Raw genomic sequence first — 11,697 nt, 5'->3', positions numbered from 1 at the left:
AACAGCCCACAAAAATACGTCTGGCTACGCCACTGTCGGCTTTAAACCACACAAACTGAACTCCTCGTTCCGGATGACGGTATATAGTAGTAACTAGCGGCAGATTAATCTGTTCTTGTTATTGCACAAGCAGAATATTAGCAATATTCTTTTGATGAGAGCGTGGCTTCTGTAGTAAATTTCTCCTGGGTGACATTTCGAACTCCAATTCCTGTTAAGATATCTTAAAAGTTTACAACCAGCTTCCCGAGGCTCTACCACAGTGTTATTTTTGTGAAGTTTGCCTGACCTGGTTTCGTTTTAGTTCCGTTTTTTAGACAGTAACGTTAACACCTGGAAATCTTTTTTTTCAGTTCTGCTGTGTATGCTTGGAATTTTCCGGTGCGCCTGTTCTTACTCAAATTTTTCTTGTGAATCTCCAGTGTTGTATGGATGGCGCCGAGTTCATGCTGACACGTGACAGTTATTAGTTAAATGGTTACGGCAGTGACCTCAAGCTCAAAGGCAACGTTTGAAACTTCTGTAGTAGGAGGCGACGAATATCTGATTAATTGAAATGAGTCGTAATCACAGTCAGAGGAAAGTCGAACTTACCACAATTATCGATTCATCTGCGGTATAAATGCGAATGGCAGTTTAGTACCTCGGCGCATATTTCCCTCACTCCAACTAAGCAGATTGGAAGCAGGTGACAGATGCTGCGCACTGATAAGATAAGTAAATTCACTAGTTTTCTGTCAATTATTACGCAAGCAAGCTCTATCTAGGTCGCAACGCAGATGTCTTAGTTTATGCTTCCATCAAACTGGCGCAAATTTTAAAACAAGTTTTCGAGAAAAACCACGTTAGAACCGATGCGCAGTTGTGCCCATAATTACATAAGACTGCCGCCGCTTATTTTTCTGGGCTTTCGCGCGGAGAACACCCATGAACGAGAAAAATCTGATCAGTTTGCGAAATATAGTTTTGCCGTAGTTCTGGGAAAGCAGCATGCTTCTCTTCTGAGTGCCAGGGTGATCCAACGAAAGACCCCGTATAGGCGTGAGCACAAATGCACGAAAGCACGAACAAACAGCACCTGTTCGCTCAAATAACGTCAGTCCAGAAAATCTGCAGAAATTCAGAGAATTGTCTACTAATGGTAGCATTCTTACGCCACTTGTCCAGAGTGTGAGTTCTTTACAGCCAAATATGGCTATGAGTAGCAAAAGGCGTAGGATTGTTTTCTTCTTTTTAAGTTTTGTTTTGTTCCTTTTGGCAAATGCTGCAAATGTACACCATTATAGCGATGAAGTACCTTTACCTCGCTAAATGTGTATTTTTTCCGAAGAAGCAAGGCACACTATGAGTTGATCTATTTGCGTTATATTTTTACATATTTCCAAGTTTATTACTGCGGTCTCTTTGTGGTTGTTCTTCGGTTTGGGGGGAGATGTATAAGATGCATATACTTTTAAAACAGATTTAAAACAGATACTTTTAAGATTTTACCATGCACAGTATTGATTTTGTGAGGTCATTCTGTTGAAAAATTACTTCTTTTCATTTTTTGTTTTTTTTTGTAAGGGGGGGGGGGGGTTCAAAATTCTGTTCGACCATTTATATCTGTTTATGCTGCTACAGTCGAACCCCGTTAATTCTAAAACCTAGGGGATAGAAAATCTGTTCAAATAATTTCTGTGAAAATTCTATTTATATTTTTGTGATGTCTTCTATTTTAGACATCTGTTCGATTACTTATCATTATTTACACTAATATAATGATTCCAGGAGCTACTCTCACCAAATACGCATTTCTGCAGCAATGCATGGCGCTACATGGTTCGTCATTTTCGTTTTTTTTTATTCGTGTTTTGAACGTCTTTTTAACTGTTTTTTTTTTATTCTTGAGTTTTCTGGGGATATGTATACCATGCATAGTTTTGATTTGTTCAGGTCATTCTGCTGAAAATTTATTTTTTGTTTCATTTTTTGTTTTCTTCTCTGAGGGGGTTCAAAATTCTTTTCGACCATTTATATCTGTTTATGCTATTATAGTCGCACCCCGTTAATTCGAACACCAAGGGGATAGAAAATCTGTTCAAATTAGCCGGAGTTAGAACTAGGGAATCCCTTTGATTGGCGGTACAGCGCACGCTACCAGTATTAAAAACGCGTGTGACGTAAAGTATACTGTATTGCTCGTCATTCTGAGTGCACTTTCAATAATTACGAGCAGTGCGGCATACGCAATGGTCAGTTCAAGATGCGAAACTGAAGAAGCAGGCGTGCACTTCCGGAGTGCGATTCATAGTGCGAAGGAAGCAACGCCTGCAATATGACGCCCACTATAGCTACGCACGCTAGTGACGCTTTGAGCTTTGGCCTTCGGCTTCGAATTTCACGAAAAGTACTCAGTGCGTACGGGCAGTATGGTTGGAATTAACCTTGGCACGTGTTTCAGGTGCGAATTGGCATGAGTTTTCCTTCCCCCATTCAAATTTACGTCACTCTACGGGGACCATGGCATTTTTGTGGAAATGCAGGTCATTACACGGTTCGTCATTTTCAGTATTTTTATTCGTAATTTGACTGTTTCTTTGCCAATTTTTTTGTTTATTCTTGGGTTTAGAGGGGACATTTATAATATGCATATTTTGGAGTTTGTCAGGTGATTTTGGTGAAAATGTTGTTTTCTATTGTTTTGGGGGGGGGGGTTCTATAATTATGTTCGAGGAATTATCTCCATTTACGCCATTGTTACGAGAGAAACAGACCGTATTGGCTTTTCAGGACAACAGTCTTAGCTTTATCTGTACGCAGTTTACAAGGTAGCCGACAAGAAGGCAGGACCTTTTCTTTCTCTAGCAAGGTTACAGGCTCCGCCTAGTGTTTCGGGGAGTTTCCCCATATCAGCCGTATACCCTCGCTGCGGTACGTACCATGTATTTTGCGGCATTATTATAGACTACATGGGTTAATTTCGCCAAATATGTGTTTTTGTGTTTTGGGGGGAGGTGTATAGGATGAATATTTTTTTTATTGTGTCAGATCATTTTTGTTTAAATTTGATTTTGCTTTTTGTTTATTTTTGGCTTTTTAAAAATTTGTTAGAATAAGTATCTCCATTTATGCATTTATAAACGCTACAGTGTTACTTCCGCCAAATCTGCATTTTTGTGGAAACGCAGGGAAAATCAGGGTTCGTCATTTTTCGTATTTTTTACTCGTATTCGTAAAGTCCTTTTGTTGAATTTTTGTTTATTTTTGGGTTCTGGGACTAGTTGTATAAGATGCAGATTTTTAATTTGGTAAGGGGATTTTTGTGAACGCTTTATTTCTCCTGTTTTTACCATTATGGCTACTCTTCAAACTTCTGTTAGATATATTATCTCCATTAGCGCCTTTACAGGGATTAGAGGCGTTACTGCCACCAAATCTACATTTTTGTGGAAATGCAGGATGTTGCACAGTCCTGCCTGTGAGTATACTCGGCAAAGAATGCTACGCAGCAAAGCCCAGATGATGTTCTTAACATAGCCGTTAGAGTAGTTTCATTGTTATGGTGCATGCACGAGGCCAATGCGGTCCAACGAACAGTTTTATACTAATATATACTAGAGGGAAATCTCGCGAACTGTGTAGGGGAGCCGCGCTCAGCGAGCGTTCCGTCATGTACCGGGCAGGAACGTTTCACTTGTCCTTGGCATATGGTTAAAGAACAGGCTGAAAACTTGGCCCTGGCTGCAAAAAATCAACAATATTACTGTTAACGATTGCTCAAATTTGTTTTGTTATTAGAAAATTGAAGCTCCAGAAAAAACGTATTTGTCAGGTATTATTTAGAAGCTTCATTCACGATTAACAAGAAAAAAGTGTTACCCTTTTTCGTTGATTTTGACTTCGAGACAAAAAAGAAGCCATATGCCTAGTAAAACCAAGTAGGCGAGGAACGTTGCCAGCTGCAATGGCGCCACCCATGGCGGCCCGCGATGGCAGCGCCAGATATCCCTCTAGTGTATGATTGTATGAAACTCTATGGGTATAACCACCATAACACCATAGACTGGCCCCAATTTCTTCTCTGTAGGTTTGAGGGGAAAGCCTTCAATCAGTATGTTTCTTGGAACGTGTCACACACAAAAAGCGTTGAGGTACAGAAAATCACACAGATAATTGAACAAGAGGGCGACACTCGGGTGGCGCTCCGGCAACAGAAAACATCAGTGCAGGTCGAGGATCGGAGGATATCTCTGAGACAAATTACCAGTTAGGTGAACGTCATTGCAACAAAGATTGAAGGCGGGCCAGTTGGTACATAACTGAGTTATAAAACAGCTTGGAAAACGAGACTATGGAAACGGCACTCAGACAGGGTGCTGTCTGGGTGCTCTCTGTGTGTGCTCTTTCTGTAGTCTCGTTTCACACGCTGTTTTATAACTCAGTCAACGTTATTGCTTCGTGTAGTTAGTATTTGTAAAGTTCAACGGAAACATGAACACGTGCAGTGATAAGATGGGACACAAGCGCACTTGTAACCTGTCTTTTCATGTCCCTGACGCGCTTTCTCAAAGCATGATAGAGTTTAGAGCACAAATGAACCAGGGCGATGAAAACGTCATAGGCCAGGGAACTTGTTTCCTCTTTTCACAGTATCCCCGTCCATTTTTATGCTACACTCTATACTGAGAAAGAGTGATGCAGCGTGATTCGGGAAAGGACATCAGCAGCGCCGGAAGGTGTATGCGCCGCTGCCTTGCGTAGAATACGAGCCCTCTTGGGAGGTGAAGGTTTAGACGGGGCCGAACGGGAAGCTCCTGGCGATGGCGAGAGAGTGGAACGAGCTTCGGGGAGTGCTGGTCAGAGGGCTGATCAAGTGATGACGGGTGCGGCCAAAAAGTTACGCAGTAAGTTCAACAGAATATCAACAGTAGGTGCTACTAGGATTTGCTGTTACTTTGTTAGATAGTTGTAAGCCTACACCATAGTGTCTTAAAGGGAAACTGTACATGGCTAGCCCCCCTCCCCCGATCTTTCCCCAATTTTTGTGCCGGTGACACCGCTTTACTCGGCACCGCTTTTGTGATCCTTCTGACCCCTGCCGAATCCTTTTTCGCAAGTTTTATTCAACCGGCCAGCACCGATGCCTTCTTTCACAAACTGCGCAATGTGCTGATAACGGCCCTAGCGCCGTTATCAGCAGTTTAACTTTTGACTCGCAATCTGCTGATAACGGCGCTAGCGCCGTTATCAGCAGTTTTAATTTTTACTCGCTATATATATAAGACGGACCCCTGCCGTTCGTTAGGAGGAACGGCACGCGCAGAAGCGCTAATTGGCGTGAAAGAAATGGAAAAACCGCACCCGCAAAAGCAGCCAACGATTAAGGTTAGTAGCAACCCAAACGGGGAGGTTCATCCTCTCACGCCTGGCGCTCTCGGCCCCACTCAGCCACCCACCACTCCTTACTGCAAACGTACCCCACTTCATTATAAAACAATTACTTGTCCCCGTCTTACCACGCAATATGAACCCTGTGCATCACGAGGATCGTAGAGAAGCCCGAGCGGGGACAATATTTAGATTGTACGGAGATGCATCGTCTACCGCCTACACGGACGGAGCCTGCTACCAGGAAGAGCAACCACGGGCTGCACAGGTGCAGCATGCCAATCCCCGGACACAGCCCAGGAAGTGGCGATAGCACTTGCGCTTAATAATCTCAGACTCCCAGCACGCGTGCCGCAACTTTGCCTACGGTCGATTGCACGTCACAAAACTTGGACTAACCAATCAGAGACCACCAACGGGACCAATGAGGATTGTATGGGCACCAGCTCACAGCGGCATCCCCGGCAACGAGATCGCCAACCTCGTGGCTCGAGAGTTGACCCGCCGAGCCAGCGCTGGAGAAGCCGAAGCCGAGCCCGAGCGCATGCAACCCCTTTTCACCTACCACGAAATCACGCAACACTATAGGCTGTCCCGTAAAACCTACTCTTCGCCTCACAAATCGCTGCCGAGGTACCAGGAGAGATTATTGCGTACCCTGCACGGGAATACCTTCCCACATCCCACCTGACTTCACCTCTTCGACCGTACACACTTTTCTCTCAACTTTGCCGCTTCAGTGGAGAGCCTGGGACTCTCAGACACATAGTGGGCGGCTGCGCAAGTTTACCGAGACCCCCCTAACATCCGCCTTTCCACGGAGATTTCGGAGCCTTGACCAGTTCCGGCCTCGACGATCAGCTGCGCCTGATCGAAAGGGCTGTCTGCGCTACCAGAGCTCAAGGCATCCTGGAATAAGGACGCCTCCCTGAAGCATTTCCTTGATTTAATTGAAGTTTATTCCATCTTTATCTCTCTCTAGTTTTGCCTCGGGTAGTAGCTGCGAATCCCTTCTGGATGAAGGGCAACTTAACCACTTCGCAGCCACATTTTCGCCTGGTGACTTTCAAGTTTAAGCACGCGAAAGTCACCAGTTCCCAGTTCCTGCGTGCATAGGGGGGTGGGGTGAGGGGGGCGTGCACGCGCGGCTGGCCTTCATGCCTTCGCCGATGACACGCCCTTGGGGCTGGTGGGAGATTTCAACGTGGACACCTCGCGGCCCGATGCAACCTGACTGCTGTCCTCCGAGGTCGAATTTTTTGAGTTGGTGTGTTACACATGCAGTGAGATGCTATAATGCGGGAGAAAAACAGACAACGCCATGTTTGTTCGCTGGAACAAAGTGTGACTCGTGTCTAGTTTGATTCACTAATTCGCAACGAAGTACGCTCAATCTCAAATTACACACAAACGTGTTTCGTGCTGTGCTCTCGCTGGACTGCGCCCAGCTTCGGTTGTCATCCTTCTTTACGGAGTGGAAGGGCACTATATTTTTCTACAATTTTTAAATTTGCCTTCTTTTATCCGCAAAAAAAATTTCATTTCATAAGCCTTCCATCGTGTGCTTGAGTAGTTGGCTTTCCTTTTCTAAAATATCGACATTAATGGTGAATTTTCCCACTAATAACACCCCTGACATTGAAAACACTTGCCTTTGCGTACATCCAATCTAAAGAGGGCCTTGCTGCAAGGGTGTAGTCTGTGCGCCAGAAGCGCATGACTTCCGATTTTACCCTGCTAATGCTTTAATATTCAAACACCAAATCAATTCTCTGGCAACATTTGTGGTCATCTTGCAACTTGCTCACACTTATACGCAACAACACGAGATTGTCAGGATGTTTCGATACCTTTTGTTCTCTTTGTTTCAAATACTTCAAGGGCGCAGCAAATGGAATTTCGCAGTTAGAACAACGTTCTTTAAGAGGTGCTTAGTTAAGTGCTGTTTGGCTGGAGCTGCCAATCATCTGAACTTTGTTGCTGCGGGAAAACGTATCCAATTCCATGCCCCTATTAACTTGGGTTTAACGGTTTAGTCAGTTACGGTCAAGTGTCCTTTAATGTAAATACAGTTGTTAGGCCTTTCACTGTCGTCACTGCTGTGACAGGTTGGGCGCCCGCAGGAAACTTCTTCACCCCAAATGGCTCTGCCGAACTTCCTATTCCAAGTGGCCATTCATTTCAAATTTTCAGATATCTTCTACGACAAAATATCAACTCGGAAAGTTTCAGCCAGAAACTGCTTAACTTCTTGTTTTGAGGTTTTTTCTCCCCTTCTATGGGCCAGTCGCACTCGCAATTTGGATGAGTAGTAGTATTTTTACGCTTTTTACCAGCAGTGCTGCAGTAGCAACACTCGCCAGGCGGACAGAGGCAGTTCATGAGCACACGTACTTCGGTTTAAGGTGGTTTATTGGTGACGTTTTCACTTTGATGACGGGCCATGTCGTTTCCAAGACTTCCTCAAGTCCATCTGTAATGGAAGCGAAGCAAAGTTGTAGGAAATATTAAATTGAATACTTTTGTGGCTGAAGAACATTCGAAGTACTATGAATTCCGTAAGCTGTCTCACAACTAAATTTTTGCAATTAACGTCCCCATTATGTGTTAAACACTGCTTTGTACCGAGTCCACACACATTGTGTGTTCTCTTCTGAATATATCTTTTGTTAAGGCGTTCGATAAAGCTTCAGAGTGTGACTTAATGAGGAAATCTGTATTCTGTCACAGTAATAAGTATTTTAGAAAAGAAGTAGAAAATCTTGATACTTGGAGTGCCGGTCAATAACCATCCAAAAATCCCTGTTTATTTGTGAAGTTTCAAATCCTAGTAAAAAGTCCTATACTGCTTCAAGTTCGTGCTCCTTGCCAATTAAATACTTAAAACGCCAGTTTTTCTCCAGAAACTGAAATTCAGAAGCAATTTCTTCTGTTTATGTCAACTCCTGTTATACTTGCCAAGTAAATACTTAAAACGCCAGTTTTTCTCCGGATACTGAATTTCAGCAGAAATTTCTTCTGTTTATGTCAACTCCTCTTATACTTGCCAAGTAAATACTTAGAACGCAGTTTTTCTCCGGATACTGAATTTCAGCAGAAATTTCTTCTGTTTATGTCAACTCCTCTTATACTTGCCCTTAATATTTCAGACGAAGAAGAAGCATCTCTTGTCCACCCCAAACTGTGAGCCTTCTAGTGTCGCGCTTCGGACGCAAACTATCATTTATTACGTTATTCAAATTCCTCGGGAATTATACAGGCAAGGTCGAACGTTAAAGAGCCAGACCCCCCAGAAATATTTTCACTGCTAGAGTACAACCGAGATAGAGATAAGATTGCTGTTTTTCCTTGGCAAAATTTTAGAATATGGTGGTATTTTCATTTACTGCCGGCCTCTTGTTATTAAGAGAGCGAAGACAAAGGACAAAATATAGGTCTAATGTCCCCCTACTGTCACCAGCACAAACGTATCGCTTCCTTTGCATCCGCAACGTCGGCGGAGCAGAAAAACCCTCTTTCTTAAAATGACTTCCGAACAGGCTTGATCAGGCATCTGCCGCCCACCTGTTATCATCCGTAGAAGCCGCCGCGCCCGTATCCTCCCCGTCCGTAGCCGAAGCCGCGGCCATAACCTCCACCGAAGCCGCGGCCATAGCCTCCTCCGAAGCCTCGTCCGTAGCCGCCTCCGTAGCCACGGCCAAAGCCACGACCGAACTGCGCCTGGACGCACAGCAGACCCACGACAAGGATGGCGATGAGCAGGAAGAACTTCATGGTGGTAGTGAGCGGCCTAAGCAGTCTCTTCCCCTCTGGTCAGCGATCGGGATTCCTCAGGGAAGGCTCAAGGGCCTCCTTTTATAAGCGACCGCTTCTTGGCTGCGCGCCCCGAGCGACGGCTCTTCCGCGTCCAAGGACTTGACCTTCGTGACTGGTCGGCCTTTCCGCAATTAGAAGTTAAGTCGGAACAGGTCCTCCTTAACTTGTCAATGCTCGCGCATCGGTGAATCTTGTTTTCCCATTTGTTGTTTGGAATGGCCGCCACACGTGCACGAGTGGCGCTCGATATTATCGCTCTCTCGCGTTGTCAAAAGTTGAGCGCTGAAAAGCTGCCAGGCAATTTCCTCCAAAGCGAAGTGATGCAACACGTGCGGGTTTGTGTCACTTCAAGGACTCGTGCGCTTCCGAGAGCCAGTCTTCTTTGCGACTCGGGACTTTTCTGTCCTGTATTGGTTCTAGAAGTCTTTTTAGCGAAAGCGACAGACAGCTTTAGAAACAAACTGCCGCTCACGTCGTCCCATTCTCTGTGGGAAAAGGAACTCTACCGAACTTCTGAAATAACGCATCATTTGAAAAGCTCCCACTTCGTCACCTGTTTGAAGCATTCTACGCACTAACTTTGGGCTCCCCCAAAAACAAATGGTCCACACGTATAAGCTGTAATGGGAAACTGATTTAACATAAAATTGCATTCATTCTCAGGTTTGACAGCAATAACGTATTTACATAGCTTTCACTCAACTTATTTACGTTTACTAAATAAAAGGCTCCCCTGGGTTAACTCTTTCGCTACCGCGCCTATTCAAATCGATCAATTTGATCGATACATTGGGAGCGCCTTTTCGTAGCCTTCCAGGCGTCGCTCGAACAAGTAAATCTGTTCGGAGTTAGATCAGAAAATGGCCTGTCAAAATCAGTTTTGTTTTCATTTTTGCAACGGAAACGTGACTTTGACACGCTTTTGAATCACCCGGAGGTGGAAAAGGGGTGTGGTCATCCCGCGTCACTGCTACCAAAGAAGAATGCGCGCCACTCGTAATTACTCTGCACCTGCGTTTGTTTTTTGCTGTCATGGCGTGAATGGTGAAGCAGCAAACGATTTTAAATCGTCAGGTTCGCGCTCTGACAGTAATAATCCCAGAAATCAGCTGAAAATGCCAAGCAGTGCGTGGTTGCAAAGCTACTTTATGATTTTAGGCAGTTATCTTGCCTTTGCGCACGTTGTTCTAAGTTTTGTGGTAGTTCTACTTACCCAGGACCATTCGAGAACAGTTTACAACAGTTTCGATTTCGTTTCTGCATCGCGAAATTCATATTTAGCGCTACTACGCAATTACCCGACTTCAAGACTACCTGCCATGGCGCCTGGAGCGTCCGTGACTGATCCTCGAACAAAGCACGCCGCTCTTGATTTCCCCCCACCCTAACCCGATTTCTGCGATAAGAACTTTAGATGTACGTCAAAAGATCACACCCAGTCGCCAGATATCTGTTCCGCCGAGGACAGCGCTTCAAACCGGCCTTACATTGCCAGCTGCTCGCCTTCCAGTTTCGTTTCATTGCGAGGGTGTACCCGCGTGTCTAATATTGATGCTTAGTTGCACTGTCTATTAGGACAGAGTCTCGGATAAGTTTTTGTACTGTTTCATTTGAAAACTGTTAGGTAGCGCTGCAAGAGAGGAGGCTCGTTGTGCTGATCTTTTTCATCGCGCAACTGCTACTAGGCCAAGGATAACAGGCCATGATTCTAGCGCATCGTACCTCATTTTTGCGAGCAAGGCTACAATTTCGAGTAAGAAGATGATAATAAAGCTCAGCTCTATGTTTTGAGAGATAACTGACCGTGAACGTCAACAAGCATCGACCACGGCGTTACGTTTTCAACTTCAAGCATGTTTTTTTACGCATCACGTGCTTGTCCCAAATATTGTGCTCGCTGTAAACGCAAAGTCAGTCATTGACAAGATGTTTTTACGTCATGTGGGGGCAAATTGGTGCCTCTGATAATGTCAAACAGCCAGATTTATTCCAGGGAACCACCCGAAATTGCACATTTTGAATTAGAGGTTGGGCTTCACCGCAAGACACAAGCACCATTTGTGCGAACATATTTTATTTATATCTGACAAACTGTTCCGCGCAAGTCGAGACTTTTTCTAGGGCGTGTTTTTGAAATGTTTCCCTACAAAATGTATATTCTAATTTTTTTCTACTACCGGTGGTTTGATATACACCACTTTCTTTTTATCATTTTTTTTACAACTTGACAGAAATTTTGATTTTGATATTTTTTTTACAACTATGATATATAAAAACATTTAAAAAATGTGTGGTATTGGAAAGGCCGTTAGATAATCTGCATTTTGTGTTCTTGTAATTAGTGCCTAACCAATTTTTTTAGCAGGAAAATGTGTTTTTTAGACCCTAAAAAATTGGTCAATTTTCCTGCGGTAGCGAAAGAATGAACAAGCCTTGATTGTTGACGTTTTATCAGTCGTACCTTTTCATAAGAAAATGTAGTAAATCCTACAGCATGTTAACTAACGAATA

The 11,697-nt window shown here is 44.1% G+C and overlaps 1 long non-coding RNA gene across 1 annotated transcript; it reads right to left on the bottom strand.

The window, feature by feature from the left end:
* Window positions 1–7,764: 7,764 nt before the first annotated feature.
* Window positions 7,765–9,215, bottom strand: LOC144175775 (uncharacterized). Its single transcript, XR_013323683.1, has 2 exons — window positions 8,935–9,215; window positions 7,765–7,843 (listed from the first exon to the last, which is right to left on the bottom strand). It is a non-coding gene; the product is annotated as an uncharacterized LOC144175775 (long non-coding RNA).
* Between the last annotated feature and the right edge of the window lie 2,482 nt (window positions 9,216–11,697).

Source organism: Haemaphysalis longicornis, unplaced genomic scaffold, assembly GCF_048455015.1.
Source record: "Haemaphysalis longicornis isolate Haplotype H1 unplaced genomic scaffold, Haemaphysalis longicornis Haplotype H1 scaffold_3, whole genome shotgun sequence".
NCBI classification, from domain to species: domain Eukaryota; kingdom Metazoa; phylum Arthropoda; class Arachnida; order Ixodida; family Ixodidae; genus Haemaphysalis; species Haemaphysalis longicornis.
This window is presented reverse-complemented; position numbering and strand designations above follow the sequence as displayed.